Source organism: Rhipicephalus microplus, chromosome 7 (genome assembly GCF_043290135.1).
Source record: "Rhipicephalus microplus isolate Deutch F79 chromosome 7, USDA_Rmic, whole genome shotgun sequence".
Lineage (NCBI taxonomy): Eukaryota > Metazoa > Arthropoda > Arachnida > Ixodida > Ixodidae > Rhipicephalus > Rhipicephalus microplus.
The window spans coordinates 123,383,248-123,403,549 of record NC_134706.1 but is presented as its reverse complement, the minus strand read 5'-3'; positions in this window follow the sequence as shown (position 1 = coordinate 123,403,549).

The window sequence follows — 20,302 nt, the reverse complement described above, 5'->3', positions numbered from 1 at the left end:
AATCCTCTTCTAAATGTCCTTAAGATTTGATCTTATAGTGTCTATTATTATAGTGTATATTTATTTTAACGCTTTGATGAAATCGTAAGACAAATGTTTGTTTTTTTAAGGCATGGGGCACGCTCAGATGATTTCACTATTGCCCTCAACACCGCTAGAGCAGTAAAATCACATGGAATACAGAAATCTAAGCGATAGGAATGACGCGCAGAATTATAATAAGAATAATCAAAAGAAGGAATAGAGGAGGTGGTTACGAAAGACTTATTATAGTTTTGAAACAAACACACAAAAACTGCACAGCGGCCTAGGTATACTGTGTGGGCGCAAACAGAGGACTGCAAATATGGCCCTTTTATTTACTTTCAAGTTATAATGAAAACACTTTTTGCGCAATTTAGCACGAAGAAGAAGGTTACACCACTCCGCAATATCATCTACTAGGAAAATACTCGTTCTATTGCACTGCGACAGTTAGTGCAATATACATAGCATATACGTCAATCTGCTTAATGTGCAAGCCAAGCTTACATAGGCGACATCTGTCATATCTGAGTACGAAAAAGGCGAGACTCACATCAACCGTATGCATTTTTTGATTTTCGAGACTTTGCAACAAAGCAACACGCAAAACAAACTTCGATAGTGACACCATAGCCACATCCGAATTTGATCGAAACACACCGCACGTATTGGAGTACGCGGTACAGTACCGTGGTGACAAACAAGACCCGTGGCAATAGCACAGTTAAAGAGAAAGAAAGTATCGACAAGCAAAACGGCAGCGGGACATAGACGCGCGCGATTGTATTCTTCGAGGTGACTCGAGCGCCATCGCGTGACTCTGGCCCACGAGTAGGAACGATATAGACCTTATTTCTTATGCTCAGTTAAGCATTATGGAGGAAAAACTAAGGAATGCCATGTCTTTAGCCCTATTGAGGTGGCTTGGTGGCGTATCAGCTTTAGAATCGGAGTTCGGCCGGCTTTTTTTGTTACGCAGGCTGGTGTTTCTAAGCACTATCTTGTATCTTCACATACCCGATATATCATACTTGTTTTCCGAGGCGTATCGCGATACAGATACGAGATATCCCAAAAGTACCTGAGATAGTACGTAAGATACATGTATATTCCACCGTGGTATCTTCGGTACTGCGCAGCTCTGGCTCGAGACGTCCAAAAAGCAGTAGGTCGTCGTACGCAATATGTTTTCATAAGCACCAAGTTAATTCTACTTATCATTATTTTTTATTTCGGTAGTAAGTTACGTAGCTTTTTTACCATTAAAATAATGCCCCCCCCCCCGCAGTGGTCACACTAGGAGACCTTTCTGTATTAAAACTTACATTCTGTACATGTACTAAATACTGAATGTTGAATTGACTATAAGGATGAAAGAGTTAAACAGTCACCGCACGGGAAAGCATCGCCTAATGGTCTCCAATATACCCTCTCCCGTGTCGGTTCATTTCATTGCATGTGAGCGAATTTTGTAATTTAAAATTTCACCTAACCTTCCGCCATAGTTGACAGCACTTCCCACTACTTGGCGCTGGTGCCGTCGCTATAATGGTTGGTCAGTTATATGACGCGCGTATTAGTTTCGTACAGTAAATCTTGATATAATACATATGATTAAATACGTGTTGTTTTTGTGCGGCACATAGCGAGACCTTTCACAAATACTCACGTTGGGCTAAGCTGCTCTGGGCAACAAGCACCAGAGCGACAGCGACGCTCACGACGGCCTTCATGATGCTTCTTGCCAAAATGGCCTAGAATGATACTATTAACCGAGGTTTAAATACTCTTCGTCTTCCTATAACGGATCGCACTGACTTGATGACATTTTCACACGTGACAGGTGAAAATATTAAGCACTCCAAGTTCGACAAAGCATGTCCTATTTTGGAATTGGCTCCTCCTAATTGACAGACATGTGAACGGACAATGAGCATTGTCAAGAAGAATTCGTTTTATCGGACGTTCCCGCAGAGCCCCACGTAGGTGATGTATCAGAACCCGTATGGTCATTTGCAAAGCACATTTCGCAATCTTATTTTACTATTTTTTGAAAGCTGTGAAAAATGCAGGCTGCGTATTGATTTTATAATTATAATAATAATAATAATAATAATAATAATAATAATAATAATAATAATAATAATAATAATGATGATGATGATGATGATGGCATTATTATTATTATTATTATTATTATTATTATTATTATTATTATTATTATTATTATTATTATTATTATTATTATTATTATTATTATTATTATTATTATTATTATTATTATTATTGCGAGCAAGCGCATAGGAGTGCCCCTCAGCATGCCTGATGGAGGCGACAATGCTTGAAGCCCATGTTATTATGTTGAGCTGCACGTTAAAGAACCCCGGGTGGTTAGAATTCGCAGAGAACCACTACGGCGTCCCTCGAATTTATATGGTGGTTTTGGAACCCGAAACCCCAATTATTATTATATGTCCTCAGTGTCTATGGCACAATGTCTCGCGTCGAATAATCTGTATTCGGGTCAGTTCCAGTGCGTTTAAATCCCTTTAATATAGTGTGTCTTGGTCCGACCTTGTCGAGGGTCAGCGTGGACGTACAGTCGTGAGCACGTTTAGAGGGATAGAAGAGCACCTGTTGCACTTACAGTTTCTGCATATGGTCCTCTGGGGAACGAAGTTGTACGTTTGACAGAACCCGGCTCTGTAACCACCCATTCGCCAAGATAGCTCAATTGTACAAAAAGCGTTCTTCGAGAGAAGGTCAACTTCGCGGCTCCACGTGCACTGGCGCCTGCAGCGCCAGAACAGCCACAAACGTTACTTACTATAAAATCAAGCCACCGCTGCCCGCAGATGTCCGGTGGACCCGCAGAGCAGAATGTTTCTTGGTCGGTGATGTGGTGTAAAGGTGCGTTGTTCCAGTATTGATGGACATAAATATTGTGGTGGCTGCGCCGCGTGGAGACATAGAGTTGTTTCAATGTTGAGAAACTGAGCATGAAGCGATACGCAAAAAAGCGAGAAAAGGTCACCGGATAGCCTTATTACGCTCTATCGAAAGGGCAAGAAGAGACGAAAGCTGACTCTTGTCGAGCTTGAAAGCGCGACAAAGATTCCTATCGTTGATGCCATGTTGACAGCCTATCCAGGAGGCTTGACTAAAGGCCTCCTGGGAAAACAGTGGGAAAGAAATCACAGTACTAAACAGTACTGGCAACAGCACCATTATCACGCAAAATGACCTGGCCCATGAAGCGACTTCACAGGCAATATCAGCTCACCTTACTTGATTTATGGGCCAGTACGGAGGATTCTTAAAGTGAACATCCAGGTCAGAACTTCTTTTCACAGAAGGAAAGTTAATGCCCTGAAGACGGATAGCCTTCTGTACAATGTTATCGTGGGAAACATAAAAGGAACGCGAGGGCCAAATGTTCTGAAATGCTTGGAAAAAATCCAAAAATGGAACCTGTGGCAGCTTGAGAATCTCAAAAAAATAACAGCAGAAGGAACACCGTGTAAGACGCCAACCATAAAAGTCGAGATGAAGCTTTAGAGGGACTGCAAAGAGGCATGCAGAGCTGCTAGTGAGGATCAGGTAACGTCGGACCTGTTGAAGGACAGTGGATAGATTGTGTTACAAACAATGGCTACTCTGTGTACGAAGTGTATATTGACGGGGAGGATATCAGGAATTTTAAAGAATGCTTACATCATGTCGATCCATAGAAAAGGGAGCGTCAAAAATTTGGGAAGTCATAGTCCGATGAGCTTACTGTCCCTTTTGCACAAGCCATTTACAACAACAATCACCCAGAAAGTTTTGCGCTAGGACCCCTCTTATTTCTCATTTATATTATTAACCTACTTTCGCACACTTCGGCAAAATTACGCTTTTTCGCAGCTGACTGCAGCCTGTGTTATATTATTAAATTTCCACTGGATCATGGAATTCTTAACCATACAGTTTCTCATTTTTTAGCGTGTTCAAGTCTTGACAAATGAAAGTCAACTTCTCCAAGATGGTCAATACGTCATTGAGCAAACGTTCATCCCTGTTTACATTTGACTACGGCTTCAACAATGCTAGTTTGAGCAGGGTGTCCGAATTAAAGCACCTTGGTATCATTAATAAACATAATTTATCCTTGTCCAAACATATTGATTTCCCATGCAACAAAGCCCTTAAAAGTTTAGGTTATTTATATTATACGCTTCGTCTTGCTCCACAGGAAATCAAACTTCTTACCTACGAAACACTTATACGACTTATTTTAAATATGGTAGTGGGTTATTTTTTTAACCCCGATAAGAAATGTGACATTAAGAAACTAAAGTCATTCAAAAAAGAGCTGTGTGAATTCTGCGAAAGAGATATGACATGCATTTTTCTCCAACAAATTGCCTTCTTCATATAGGTCTCACTACACTTGCGAAACGTCGCCATGTGTAACGCATAAAATTTCTGCACACTTTAATCAGTTCTTCCCGCTTCAGCTCTCGAATTATATCTCAAATTTTCGAAATCTTTTTATATGAGGAGAAACCATGTCACCCACCTTGACACGTTCAAATACAGCTTTTTTCATTCAACTATAGAAGCTTGGAATTCACTGCCTTGAAGAGTTTGTTGTCTACCCCTTCAAGAATTTCTGGAAGCCTGATGATGAATTTTGACTTGTTCTTGTTTTTTCTCTCACACCTGCAATACCCTCATTGAGACTGCAGTATGGTGAAGTAACTAAATAAAATAAAACTGAATTGACAGGGGCTGCGTACGTAACACGTATACGCAGGATGACCACTAGTCATCAAGGTTAACTGACTGCATTCCCAGAAAGCGCAAACACACGAGGTGGAGACTGACAGTCAAATTTAAGAAGTTGGTGGGTATAAAATGGTAGCAGAAAGCACAGGACTGGTTTGATTAGCGGATTATGTTAGAGGCTGATGGTAATGATGATGCTGATGATGTAGAATGCAATGCAGTATTCGAACTACACATGGAAGCCATTCGGTAGTAATTACGGCAATGATGAAGCATTCACCAGGGCAGTACCACCTGTGAAAATGCACAGTGCAGTTGAGGTTAGAACCAAACAGCCAAATCCCCCGTGGGTGAAAACACAACGAAGTTGGTGGCCCATGAGCAACAACAAGGCGCGCACAAGGCGCGTTCTCAGCAACGCGCTGACACCTTGCCAGTGTCTAAAGTGGCAACGGCGACCGAAACACTTCATAAATACCGAGAATAGGAACGGTTTGAAGAAAAAAACAAAACACCGTTGATACCTCCTTCATAGGAATCAGTAAAACAGGACAATATATTGTGTCCTCACAGAAGTATTTTAACGTTTAATGCACTTTGATATAATAGAACTTGCGCAATGTCTATTGGTACGTCCATGGATGCATTGACATCGACGCTTAATCATACGTCTGTCTGCATGTCGACGAATAAAGTCCATCGTAACGATTAAGCATACCATCTGTGGTCATGGAGGCTTGTAGTAGCTGTAGTAGTTAACGGTGATAGGGGAACCAGAGAAAGCGATGTGGTTGCCAGAAGAGCGTGAGTGATTGGACGCTAAACTTGGGCTACAGTCGCCTACTCGCGGCATGTTGGAGTAGGAAACTGCTACGCACGTCGCTATTTCCCTTTGACCGGCTGCGATTGGTCGCGGGGCGAGAGAACGCGGAGTTAAAGCCAGACGATGCCGGCGGGCGTCGCAAATCTGTTAGGTATCGATGAATGCTATGAATGACGCCGACGCCTGGGGTAAGGTCACCGACTAAGGGTCGTGTCAAAGCGTTGACAAACTTGCACCTCGATTGGAAACGCAACGAACAGGATGGACGCTTAACACCGATGCATTCAAGGAAGTAACGGCAGAGACTACGGCCATAATTCATTGCTGCACTTTACCGAAAACGCTGTGAGAGGAGAGTGGTAGATAAAAAAATGGCAGCATATCCACGGGGTGAAAGATGGAGAGTGGGGAGAAGCATCCGTCCGTCCATTTGTTCTTGCTTCTATCCGTCCATGCGTCCATCTGCGTGACCGTCCCTGCGTCCATCCACCCGACCGTGCATGCGTCTGTTCGTGCGTCAGCACGTCCGTCCATGTGTCTGTCCCTGTGTTCGTCTATACATCCACCCCTGCATCAGTCCATGTGTCCATCTGTCCGTGCAGCCATCCGTGCGTCCGTCCATGCATGCATCTGTCTGTGTGTCCGTTCACCCATCTAGTCAACACTTCAAGTACCACTACCCCGCATCTTTTCATCATATATTCTGCATATAGAAGCACTGCCATCCAGCGGACATTCCAAGGACTAAACGAAAGGTGGCACACGCACACTTTCTTACGGCTTGCGCTTCGTCTCTACTTCCCACCTTTAACCACCTCGAGTTCATGGTATATACTAGTTCACTGTATTCATGGGACTGCGGCCCAACGCTCGCTAAACCTTTCTAAAACGAAGGAGGTTACGCCCAGTGAGTAAAACGTAGCAACCCTTTTGTCACGTACTACGACGAGGGACGAACGGGTGCCGCTTTAAGGAGCTTCGCCCCTAAAAAGGCACGTATTTAAGGGCATACATGGTATGTGACCATGGCGCAGTGTAAAGTGGGCCTGGCATCTATGTCGTGGACCTAGGGGTTGTGGGTTCAAATGCGAATGACAAAACATTTTTTTCTTTGTGATTTGGTCATGCGTATTTTACGTCATTTCCGTGACAGAAATATGCCGCTGTACTGTTCCTGGATGCCGGCACAAAACACTTTCGTGTCAAAAAGAAAGAAACAAAGGTAGGAGGAACATACGGAAAGCGAATGCGCACCGCAAGAAGTGGCGGAAGCGTGATATGAACATAGGACATGCCTTGATGTTGAATTGGAATGAGTTTGAATGTTTTTTATTCATTTCTATACTGTATCGGCTGAGTATTTTTAATATTTATAATTATTAATTCAAATTCTTAGTATACGCGTGTCACAGAACGAGCGCTAAAAATAGGCGCGCCGCAAATTCTTGCGGTAACGCGCGGAAGAAACGCTGCGAAGTCAAAAGAAAAAAAAAAGGGAAAGAAACAGAAAACAAACATCCAAGGCTCCCGGGCGCGCGCTCTCCCCGCAGAAGCGTGGCGTCGCAGACGAACCTCCTCACCCCGCATCGGCGGCCTAGCAAGCCCGCGATTTTTCTAGAACGAACGGGGCGGGGTCATACCAAGTTGAATCATCCTCCGGGGAGGGCAGTCGAACCGTCTCGCACCTCTCCCTCAGCCTTCGCTGCGTATCGCGCCGACGAAATGACGAGAAATTTCTGGAAGGTGGCGCGGAAGGTATGTAATCGAGCGGTCGAGACGAGAAATCAGGAGGAGACGGAAGTGAGCGCCAGAGCGCGTAGGGATTCCGCCGTGTAGTCGGCGAAGTTTTTGGTCCGAAGGGACGAGGCCGGAGGTGAAGAGGATTTCCACCTGAGGGGTGACGACTCGAGCTACCGGCAAGAGTGTGTGTTTACCGCTATCGAGCGGAGACGCGGGGCAACAGCTGCGTGTGTGAAACCGACGTGTTCCGGCGAAGAAGTTGAAGTTAAAAGAGTGGCCAATTGAAGACGGGAGGTTTCCTGGAAGAGAAACTTCGAGGGCTGCGGAATGACAACAACGCTGAACTTTGAGTGAGTGATTCTCGGAAGAGTATCATCTAGACTTTGGTTCCAAGAACTTTGGACTGAATAGGTTTTCTATCTCTTTAGTCTTTAAGTGTCTTGGTTGTTCAATGCATGCGACTGCACTGTAGTGCGTATTGTTGTCCGTGTCCGTTGTTTCAAGTGTGGCTGATTGTATTGTGTAGTACGTTGATTGATTGGTTTGATTGGGGACATATTGTATGCAACTATTGTGGAGTGTGCATTTTTTGTGTATTGTTTTCGATCTGCCATTATTGAGAATATAATTTTGTTTGTTTATCAACTCTCGGCTCTGACTTGTTCTTTGGGCCACAGCCGGCGTCTGCTGGCGCGCCAATAAGGACCACTCCTAAATTGTCCACGCTTTCGTGGTGCGGTTCGGAGGGCCGATACTTCGGCTTTTAGAATTAGCCCGGCGATCGCCTCCCTAATTAATGGGACAGGTGTGACAATTATTCTGGCGTCCGTGATACAGGACCTTTTGGTGCACAGTGTGTCCAAAGTAGTGAGAAAGAGCCTCGAGTTGTTGATAGTGCTATCGGAACGATTTTGTGTGTTGTTCAGTGTTCTCGTTAACGAGTGCAGGGGAGTGCTCCGATAGACTGATCTAGGCAGATACTTTTTGCACGCGGCAAGGTTTTATTTGCGAGACACCATGGATCTCGAAAAGTTAGTTGCTCTTGGTGAAAAGATGGGTCTTTCTGGCGCCGAACTACGGAAGTGAGTCACCCAGAAGGAAAAAGAAGAAAAAGAGAGAGCCAAAGAAGAAAAAGCAGCCGAGTTGGAACGAGAGAGGTTGGGTGTCGAAAGAGCGAAAGCGGAAAAAGAAGCTGAGTTGGAGAGAGAAAGGCTGGCCGCTGAAAGGGCGAGAGAAGAAAGAGAAGCAAAGGAGCGACAGCTGAAAGAAGAAAGAGAGGCAAAAGAGCGACAGCTGAAGGAAGAAAGAGAGCAGCAATTGAAGTTGGAGCTGGAGAGAGAGAAGTTGGCAGCCGAAAGGGCGAGAGAAGAAACAGAAGCGAGGGAGCGCCAGCTGAAAGAAGAAAGAGAAGCGGAGATGGCTGAAAGGGAACGGCAGCGACAGCACAAGATGGAACTCGAGCGGCTCCGTTTGCAACAGCGAAGTGAAACTCCCGTCCAAGCTAGAGTTGAAAGCAGCGGACGGGAAGATCATGGCTTCCGCTTGAACCCGAGCAAGCTGCTCGTAGCGTTTGATGAAAGGAAGGACGACCTTGACGCGTACCTTCACCGATTTGAGACGATTGCGAAGAGCCAGAATTGCCCGGAACATCAATGGGCAACTGCTTTGAGTACTTGCTTGAGTGGTGAAGCGCTCAGTGTGTACGGTAGGCTGACGCCGACCGATGCAGCCAACTATGCAAAGGTGAAAGCTGCTTTGCTGAAGCGATTTAGATTTACCGTGGAAGGATTCCGGGACAGATTTCGGACAGGAAAGCCAGCTGATGGTGAGACGGCTACGCAGTATGCCGCCCGACTTTGCCACTATTTCGACAGATGGATTGAACGTTCAGGGACAGCGCAGGAGTACGATGAGCTTAGAGAGCTGCTAATTAGAGAACAATTTCTTACTAGTTGCCACCCAAGCCTGTCACTGTACTTAAAAGAGAGGAAGGCTGACTCACTTGAAGACATGCTTGAATTGGCTGATCAATTCTTGGAAGCGCAAGGTGGCACTAATTTGGCCAAGGTAAAGAAGGAGTGTCCCGATGATTCGAAGAAATTGGCTCCCGAAGAAAAGAAGCGTGCACCAGAGATCATTCCGCGATGTTTTCTGTGCAACCGAGTGGGTCATCGCGCGAAAAAGTGTCGAACGATCTTTACGAGCCCTACAGCAGTAAAATGTTTCAAGTGTGGTCAGACTGGGCACAAAGCAGACGCTTGTCGAAACGGAGCGAGTCAAACTCACCAGGTATCCTGTGTGCAAGCGGCACCGAAATCCGGTGATAATGCCGTCACCGATGGATTCGTAGAGTTGAAGAATGGGGAGAAAAGTCCTATTGTGGGTGCTGTAATGTCAAAACAGCCAACCAGTGTTACGAAAGGAATGCCAACGCTGCCTGGAAAAGTTGCGGGCAAAAAGATTACGGTGTTAAGAGATACCGGCAGTTCCACTGTTATCGTGCGGAGAAATTTGGTACGGGAAAGTGAGTTGACAGGCAGAACGAAGCCGGTTTGCCTAATTGACCGTACGGTTCGGATGCTTCCCGAAGCAGAAATTGAGGTTGAAACCCCGTACTTCAGCGGGAAGGTTACGGCTTTATGCATGACGACCCCCCTGTATGACCTTGTCATCGGAAACATCGACGGGGCGCGAGGGCCAAGTGATCCAGAATGTTTGGGAGAAGACCCGAAGATAGAGCCCTCGCCAACACAGCGGCCGCGAGATACAGTGGAGGAACATCCCGTGACGGATCTCACTAGAGCCCGAGGCGAAGCCGCGGCGCAAGAGACAGCGAAGGAGAAGACGATCGTGTCGAATAAGTTCACGGGCCGAGCAACCGGACTTACGTCGGCACGACCTCAACCGACCGACAGTATAAACGAGACGGAGTTGGCCAGCCGGGCAAAATGTAGAGGCATGATCAAGCGGGTAAATAAACAGACAGGACCCGTCGAATGTAATGACGCGTGAACGGTGTCGTAAGAGACAACGATGGCTGAGACGACGCCTCAGATATCGTCGTTGGAAAGGGCTCGCCGAAAAAGAACGTGGAAGCACAAGAAGAGATCAAGCGAGCACCGCAAAAAGGGGCGCAAGCGCTGCTCGAAGTACGCAGGATAAGTGCTGAGGTCAAAGCAGAATGTGTTTGGCAGTGTTGAGTGCCATATGTTGTGTTAATGTTGTGGTATCCCGTGTCACAAGTGTCGAAGTGTTGTGCTGTGATGTGATGTATAGTATTGTACCATTGTTGTAGTGAGAGAACTTTGTACATTTGTATTATTGGGAATGTGTGGTGGAGTGTTGTACTCATGTGCTTGTGGTTGTGTTTTCACGTGTTGTGTAATTGAATTACAGTGTACAATTGTATTAAGTGATCTATTGTGAATGTGACGTGTCCTGAGCGACGGACTATGTTACAGTCTGTGAGAGTGTGTGGTGACTGTTCGCGCTCGTTTGTGTGGTTTTGAATATTATGAGATAATATTCTTAAAGTGGGGGGCAGTGTCACAGAACGAGCGCTAAAAATAGGCGCGCCGCAAATTCTTGCGGTAATGCGCGGAAGAAACGCCGCGAAGTCAAAAGAAAAAAAAAGGGAAAGAAACAGAAAACAAACATCCAAGGCTCCCGGGCGCGCGCTCTCCCCGCAGAAGCGTGGCGTCGCAGACGAACCTCCTCACCCCGCATCGGCGGCCCAGCAAGCCCGCGATTTTTCTAGAACGAACGGGGCGGGGTCATACCGAGTTGAATCATCCTCCGGGGAGGGCAGTCGAACCGTCTCGCACCTCTCCCTCAGCCTTCGCTGCGTATCGCGCCGACGAAATGACGAGAAATTTCTGGAAGGTGGCGCGGAAGGTATTTAATCGAGCGGTCGAGACGAGAAATCAGGAGGAGACGGAAGTGAGCGCCAGAGCGCGTAGGAATTCCGCCGTGTAGTCGGCGAAGTTTTTGGTCCGAAGAAGTGCCATATAATATTTTTTGGTCACCTAGAAGTGCCATATAATATTTTCTTGCATCTGAAAGATATCGAAGTTCTACGAACGAACATAACAGGATACCAGAGCTTGATAACGCCTCGCACCATAACCATACGCAAGTTGTCCAATCAAAACAAACAGGAAGCACGTAACGTGAATGGCGCACCCTGTTTAACATCGACACAGGTCCCCTTGGTTAAGTAAACTGCGTACGAATTCCTAGATGCGTCATCGAGCAGTGAAGCCTTATCGCTGTTGCTCGCGCGTGCTTTTTAATAAACTTGGCTATTCGTGTGATGTGTGAAATCGTAACTAAATGATATTAAAAGAATTGAGAAACTTCTTGAACGTTGCTGCGCAGTCTGTAGGCAGTGTTGCTAACAGTGTTTTCGAGTAATGACCAAACACATAGCAATCAACCAATAAACTATAACGCGTGCTCTCCCCGGATAATGTGTATTTCTTGGTTTTTCCAGCTCATTGATTGATCGATATTTGAGTTTCAACCTCCCAAAACCACAATATAATTACAAAAGACTACGTAGAAGAGAGCACCGTAAATTTCAACACCCTAGGGTTTTTTTTTGTGCACACAATTATGCGTTCACGGGCCTACGGCATTTTCGCCTTCAAAAAAAATTCAGCTGCCACAGCTGGTCTTGTGAGCTGTGAAGTTAAGGAAGAGAAGTATAAATGAAAATTCTTCTGCTCCGGTGATGCACCCGTATCGATTCCAACTTCTTCACCCGTCAGCTCATTAATAGCTATGGTTGTCTTCCCCTTGGACCCTCTAACAAGGTAAACAAAACGTGATCGCAAGGTGAGGGCGATTTCGAGGTGCTGCCTGCTTAACATGACGTTTTTCGCCACAGAATCTAGCAGCGTGTCTCGTGGAAGTTGTCTCGCAGATTCAGACTGTTGTTCGCAGTGCGCGATATTATTCAATGCTGTCTGCACCATACATCGCTGAAAATGAGGCTACTCACTCAGGCTCACACAATAATTATATCAAATAATTGAAATTAAGACTCACACAGCCTCACACTCACCAAACTTTTCTTCAACTGGACTCACTCGGATTCGAGTTCATCAAATTATTACATACTCGGAGTCGCTCAGACTTGGACTCACTGTTCCTTCTGGAGTGCTCGAGACTGAGCAAGTCGACTGGTGAGTCCGTTAGCCTATTATTTGCTTGTTCGATCATGGGTTCAATGCATTTTAAGACCAGAGTTTGACGTTATCGATGTTCTTCTTTGTGCTTTTTGGTGTAGTACTTTCAAATACGAGTTATGAGTGGTTACAAGTCAATAAGGACATTTTCCTCTAAAGGCAAGACAACATAACATATTTATAAAGAACTTGCTTGGAAAAGTTGGCAAGGTTTTGAGGGGGGGGTTGAATGCATCCCACTACGTTATTCACGCCTCTGAGCAATAAATACTGAAATGGTGTATGAACGATGCTGCTTTATAAAACGTTTTAGTAGACGTGAGTATAAACGGGAATGCAGAAAAGGCTGATGATGGGGAATACCAAAGATGAGTAGATAGGAGGGCGCGCTGCTGTTGAGCCAATGCTGCCACTGATGCTCCGGCAATGATGCTTTGTCATCAAAACATTTCTTCGGCATCACTGGTCTTCCCTCTTTTCACGAGGCCAAGGTACTTCGATAAAGGTGCACGTTAAAGAACCTCAGGAGGTTAAAATTTCGGAGCGCTCCACTAAGGCGTGTCTCATTATTAAATTGTGGCTTTAAGACATTAGGCACCAACACACATTCCATCTTTCTAAACAATGGGAAGACGTAAAACTATAAACAAATGCATAAGAACTGAAGCGCTCAAGGAGTACTAAAGCAAGCCTCTCAACACCACAGCAATTGTGAACAGTGGTTGTTCGCGTCCTCGCGGCTTTCACGTGTTAGAGATAACTGTTGCGCATCAAATATGTTAATTCGTCAGTTTTCTTACTCACAATAACTTGTGTCAGTGTGCTTTCTTTGCTTTTTTTGTGTGTGTCCCTGTTCGTCAGAGATGCGGGGGCAGTCCCTTGAGTAAGTCGTGTGGTTCTTGTGAGGCATTAAAGCACCTAATTTCAGAGTAACTGGCACTCGCTCTGCAGGAAGCACTGCTCATAAAGGATTGTGGACTCATCGCACAACCTTTGCTTGTCCTCGGTAGCATGTGCTACTCGGTGTGATCAAGCTCTCAGAGCCATATTAACGTCCCCAAACAAAACTGGCTTGGCCCCGTTTATACATGCATGATCACCTATTTGTGCTTTACATCTTCCTTCTCTTTTTTTCCTCTGAATGACACTTAAGGCACTTTACTGAGTCTTCATTCAACTCTGTCGAATAACTATTCCTTCGCTTCATTAGGCGTGTTTCAACGCTGGTTGATGGCTACGCAAGTTGATTAATAATAAATGCGCCTTAAATTAACTCTACATGATATTTCTAATCACAATATATTATTCAATAAGTACATCCCATCTAAAAGGAAAAGCTACCTCTACCCTCACCTTGCACAATGAGTAGCAGGCTAGGCACAAGGTGAAACGAACCACATTGTGAATGTATTGCACACGTGTTAACCCATACGTGTCCTACTGGTGATACTCCTTGGCGATATTAGTGTGTTTTAGTATACCGGGCTTACAGGGTTACCGGGTGTACCGTGATACCGGAATCGAAGTGCGCATGCGCAGATACGTACGTCACCCGTACAGCTTCCCGCACGCGCGGTATTTTTCATATTTCACGTTACCGTGGTAGCCTAGGTGTACGTAGTGTACCTAAACATGGCGGCGCTCTCGGACGCCCGCTTCAAAGTGATTTTGGCGTAGTTGTTCAAAGATTCACCTTGTCCGCTGCAAATGGCTGTTCAAAGTGGCTTCGCTTGCCTCCAGTTAGCTTCGATGACCAAGTATTACGGATGAGTTGGCGTAGTTTTTGAGAAAGCTTCCCATTTCAAACGCACCTAGGCCTAAATGCAAGTTCGATGTAAACAAATCGGCAACGTAGATGTTTCGCGTTTGGTGCGTGGTTCATATATATTTACTTTTATTATCCCTAAAATAAACTTCTAACAATGCTTCGCACGGTGGCATAGGCAAACATTCTCATTTTCTTTTCATATTCACAGTTTTTAGCTTATTAACCATCCAATAGGTGGCGCCACCATCCCAGCCGGGGCACGTAAACCACGTAAACGCTATTTCGCTAAACTATAAGACGCTGTCCACAACGAACATTTGCTGCACGATAACGCCATTTCCTTAACCTACGCTATCACGCTAACGCTAAACTATAACTGTCTATTACGAGGCACACGTACGGTGATTTCAGGCAGAACTTTTGGTTTATATTTCAGGCAATCAAGCATTGCTATTGAAGCCCAACTCTATTATTTTGATGTTAAACTAGTCACAAAACGAGAACTTGGGGCCTTGGCCCATAGTTCCGTGCAGGCATAAACCACGAAAGCCCTGTTGTACTACTTAGAACCTATACAGCCACTTCAGCGTCTGTGAACTACAAGTGTGAGCTCGTTGGTTGGCTGGTTGGTTGGTTGTCCCTTGAAGTCTTGGCGCAACCGAACACGGGGGGATTGGTCATGAGAGGGATGTTGCCTCATCTTTGAAATACCATTGTTTTACCACCCGAATGGGTAGCGCGGCGCGGCGTCTGTGTTGTTCATACGACCTTCGAGTGGCTCCTGCTTCCTACAATGATGTCGAAGTAAATTTTTCAAGTGCGCGTTCAGCTTTGTTTGAGTCGCATCAGTGAAAGTGCCAGTACTATTTTGATGCCAAAATCTGCTGCGTGAGTGAACTATTTGCACGTTTTGGGAAGTTTTTTTCTCCGTAGCAGGCTGCCGCTTGGGCTGAGCCTAACGAAGTAAGCCCACGCCGGTGCGATGTCAGCCACGTCGCCGTTCCCGGGTGCCCTTTTTGCTCTTCTCAGGGCTTATTTCCAAAAAAACGGAATATCAGGTGGTGGGGGAGGACATAACCCTGGAAGAAGTGAGAGAAGACCGCGGTTGGCAGTCTGCACGTGCCAGAAGAGCTGGCGCGCGCTCGGCAGGCGCTAATCCTAATGGTGCTGCTCTCAACGAGACAAAGTCGACAACGGGCGAGGCCCCGCGAGGCCGCAACAGTGGCAATAACATCAAGGCTAGGATCATCCGCGCTGGCCGGATGGCCCAGTTTCTCAGGGAGGATACGAAGATCGTGATTCGGCCCCGCGGGGGCCTCAATATTGTCGAGACCGGCTGCACCGTGTGGCTGATGCAGTTCTGGCGGCCACAAGCTTCTGCGCCGAATATTTGCGGGGCGACACGCTATGCCCCAACGTGCAGCAGAATATTATGGTTGTCAGCACACCTAGAAGAAAAAATGCCAACAACAACGTCAAAGTTCAGCAGATAGTCGTCATGGGCCATACATACGAGGTCAGTGCCTGCGAGGCCACCCCGCATTCCACGTGCAAGGGCGTGATCCCAGGTATTCCACTCGTCGACAGCCCGAATGATATTGACAACAAGGTCGTAATTGGAAAAAATCCGCTTGCCCTAGGAGCCAAGCGCATAGGCAGCACCGGTACGATAATCGTCGCCTTTGACGGTCACAGAGTCCCCAACTTTGTACGCGATGGCCCCACCCTTGTGCAATGTTCACTTTATCGCAAGAAAATAGGCATTTTCTATGCTTGCGGTCGGCTCGGTCACCGTGGTGATGCACGTCCCAGCCCAGGCGATGTCGTATGTCGGGGCGGCGAAGCTTCAAATCCTGACACACAACACAAGTGTACCCCCAAGTGCAGGCTGTGCGGTGGGCAACACCTCACGGCCGACAAGGACTGTAGGCAAAGATTCCAGATCCCATATGTCATGCGACAAAGGCGCTGGGAAAAGTCTCGCTCCACCGATCAAGGCTAAGCCACAGCACCACCATCACCCCCCGCGGATGGGCAGCACTTCCAGCAGTCACGCGGTTCCAGGGGCCGTTTCAGGCGACGTTCTCGGTCCCATTCCTGGGGCCGTCCCCGGTCCAGGAGCCGCTTCCGGTCTAGGAGCCGCTCCCAGGAGCCGTTACCAGCCCCCTGGTTGCGGCGGGTGGTTTTAGTGCTCCACGCCACACTTGCGGCTACCCGTACCATACCAGCAAGGGTGCGGAACTGTGGCAGAACGCGACTGACATGGACCTGATTCTAATTACCGACAGGGCCATTCCAACTCGGTTGGGCAACTCATCTAGCAGAAACTCGACTCTCGACTTGACCTTCATCAAGAATCTCCCCGATTTACAGTGGGCCAACTCGAACATTGACTCAGGTTGCGACCATTACGTTCTGGTTACACAGTTCTTATTGGTCCGACAGAGGGCACTGGAGTTTTCTTGGACAAACTTGGACCAGTTTTGCAAAGTCCGCAACGACCAACCTCTAGCTGCAACCAGGCCAAGCCTCGAGCAGTGGATTAGCCAACTTAGAGAGGACGTTATAAGTACCGCGAAGAATATTAGTAGAGACCTTCCGGTTGAAAAAATGAACAGCCGCCTTGCCACTTGCTCGAGGCCAAGCTGTCACTTCTCGCCCGCTGGAAAGGCCACCGCCTTAATCGCAGGTTGTACAAAAAAATCTCCGGCCTAAACAAGACCATCGAGGAGCACTGCCGTGTCCTCTCCAAGCAGCAGTGGGGCGAGGTGTGCAACTTGTTAGACGGCCAGATGCGTAATGGCAAGACATGGAACCTGCTCAAGCACCTGCTCAGCGAGACTAACATCAAAACTAGCCAGCGGAACGTACTAGCGCGAGCCATGCACGAAGCCAACCAGTCCTCTTCAGAAGAGGAAGTTTTGAAGCAACTGGTGCAAAAGTACCTCCCTGCCGACTCGAACCCCGAAACAACGTACCCCGAGTACTCGAGACCGGCCAACACTGAACTGGACGCCGAGATATGCCACAAAGAGGTTTGGCAGGCCCTTCATGGGCTCAACGGAAGGTCTGCCGCAGGCCCCGATGACATAACTAATAAGACCCTGCGCAACCTGGATGACCGGTCAATTGACTACCTCACCGAAGTCACCAACGAGGCGTGGAAGAGCGGCGAGGTCCCCGACCCGTGGAAGGTCGCACGCACCGTGCTCAATCCCAAGCCGGGGAGGCCACCGACCTTGGTCAACATGCGCCCCATTTCGCTCACATCCTGCGTGGGAAAGGTAGCCGAGCATGCGGTACTCAATAGATTGACTCAGTACCTGGAAGACAATGGGCTCTACCCGCACACGGTGATTGGTTTTCGGGCCAAGCTTTCGACGCAAGACGCTATGAAGCTGCTCAAGCACCAAGTCATCGACTGCAACACATGCGGGCCATTCTCGGCCTTGACTTAGAGAAAGCCTTCGACAATGTTACTCACTCTTTCGTGTTGCGGTCGATTGCTGAGCTCGGCCTTGGAGTCAGATTCTACGAATATGTCAAATCGTTCTTGACTCGTAGGAGAGCCACCCTCAGAGTGGGAGACCTTGTCTTCGAGGAGATCGAGCTGGGCTCGTGTGGCACGCCACAGGGGTCAGTGATATCACCCGCCCTGTTAAACCTTGTCAATTCGGGTTGCCCAAGAGGCTCTCATGTATCGAAGGCATTATTCACACAATTTACGTGGATGATATTACCATTTGGTGCACAGGTGGCATGGGCAAGTCGAGCGCTCCCTACAGGAGGCCATAGACACCACGGAAGATTACCTCCGCCCCACAGGCCTGAGGTGTTCCCCAAACAAGTCCGAGCTCCTCCTCTACAAACCCAATAGCGGAGGGCCCAAGCCCAAAAGCTGGCAGCTGATCTCGAAGAGTGATATCAAGCCCTTCACTGGAGATGGCGGCGCAATACCCAGAGTCGACTCCATTCAGGCCCTCGGCATGACCATCGAGTCGAAATGGTTCCAACGGCAAGACTATACTCAAGCTCGCCACCAAGACGGATAACGCGGTTCGGCTGGTTCGGTGGGTGGCCAACCGCTACCAAGGCCTCAAGGAAGACAACCTAATCTGCCTGGTGAATGCTTTTGTGCTCTGCCACTTTTCATATGTCACGGCCATGCACAATTGGCAGCGTGCCGAGCGTTACAAGATCAACGTCTTGCTCAGAAAGATTACCAAGCGGGCCCTCGGTATCTCGATCAGGACGCGCACCGAGCGCCTGCTCCAGTTTGGAGTACACAATTCGTTGGAGGAGATTGCCAAAGCGCAGGAGCGGGCCCAGTTCGCGCGCCTTTTGAGCTCCCAGACCGCCAGACATATACTCCGAGAGCTTCGTCACTCTGCGGCTGAAGTGGACGAGAAGATGAGACAGGTGCCCCGTGAAATTCGCAACCTCATCACCATGGCACCGATACCGAGGAATGTCTATGCCGAGCACATATGTAGTCGGCGACGGGTTAGAGCTGCCACTCTTCTCAAGCAGATTCACAGTGAGAAGTGCGGCGTCAGCTTTGTCGACGCGGCAGCGTACAGTGGGAGCCGCGCCTTCTCCGCAGTCGTCGTCGGCTCCACACAGCAAATCACCAACTGCGCATCGGTTCACCTTGACGATCCGACGATTGCCGAGCAAGTGGCCATCGCCCTGGCCATCCTCGAAGGTGAAAGCGAGGTCATCTATAGTGACTCTAGGTCAGCTATTCGTGCTTTCGAGCGTGGTGTAATCTCCAAGAAAGCCCTGCGCGTGCTCCAGAGTGGTGGCCGCGACAGTATCAAGCACGACGTACTGATCTGGTTTCCTGCACATGTTGGACAGGTCCAAGGCACTCCTCCCAACCTCAACGAGTCTGTCCACGAGGCCGCGCGCGCACTAACCAATCTTGCCGGTATCGGGCAACGATTCGGGCCAACGGGGTAGCGGAAAGCAGGGATGCGCCTGCCACGTACAACGAAATAACAAAACATTTTTACCTCGCGCGAAGACTATATTCACTCCCTCAACCAAAACAGTAGTCTGAGTGTAAAGGCCCCGGGCTTTTACACTCAGAGTACTACAGACCGACACGTACCCTAACCTGAGATCCCTTCACGCTATTGATCCTGACGTGTTCCCCAATGACGCTTGCCCCGCATGTGGGTATGTATCCACGCTGGCACACGTGCTCTCGGAGTTCAAGGCAATGTACACTAACCCCAACACTACATTGGTCAGTTGGGAGGTGGCCCTATGCAGTTTCCTTCTTTCTGACCAACTTTGGCCTGTCCAGCAGGGTCTCGGAGCTGCCGATAGGCTTGGCCTAACGGTCCCGGCGTGGGATTTGCCCGCTGCGCGCTGACGTGCGCCTTGCAGGACCACAATAAAGCTTCGCAACCAACCAACCAGCCGAATACGCTCAGATAAGGATGTCTAAATGAAACAGGAACAGATTGTTAAAACATGGATTAATAAGAAAAATATAAGAAGGGAAGAAAAAAGAAAACCTAAAAAGCTATTATACTTGAAATTAAAGTGAATTTTCGCATAAGCTCATGTCCCGCGTATTGAACATAACTTTTCATATCTTTTTTTTTTTACTTTCTTCTCTTCTATATATTTTATTGTTTATCCCGTGTTCACACTTTACGGGTAGGTAAGAAACGAAGCCATGGCTTTTCCAACCTTCCTGTCCTTTCCTTTTGTTTTTCTCGCGGCGTTTCTTTTCATGCTACTGGTCTTTGCGGTAGTGAAGAAGTGCCTGGAATCGTTAGGGGCTAGTTGGTTCATTGGCAGGATGAAACCTGTTACTGTCAGCTCAGTCCCAGCGTCAGCTCTAAGACGTGGCTTTATAGAGCTTTAGTAAAAAAGAACCCTCTCATGGCGTCTAATGCAAGTACAGGTGTGAGGCAAGATATGCAATAAGCCGTCACATTTTATGAAGTATCGGAGCACCCATCAAGCATGTAT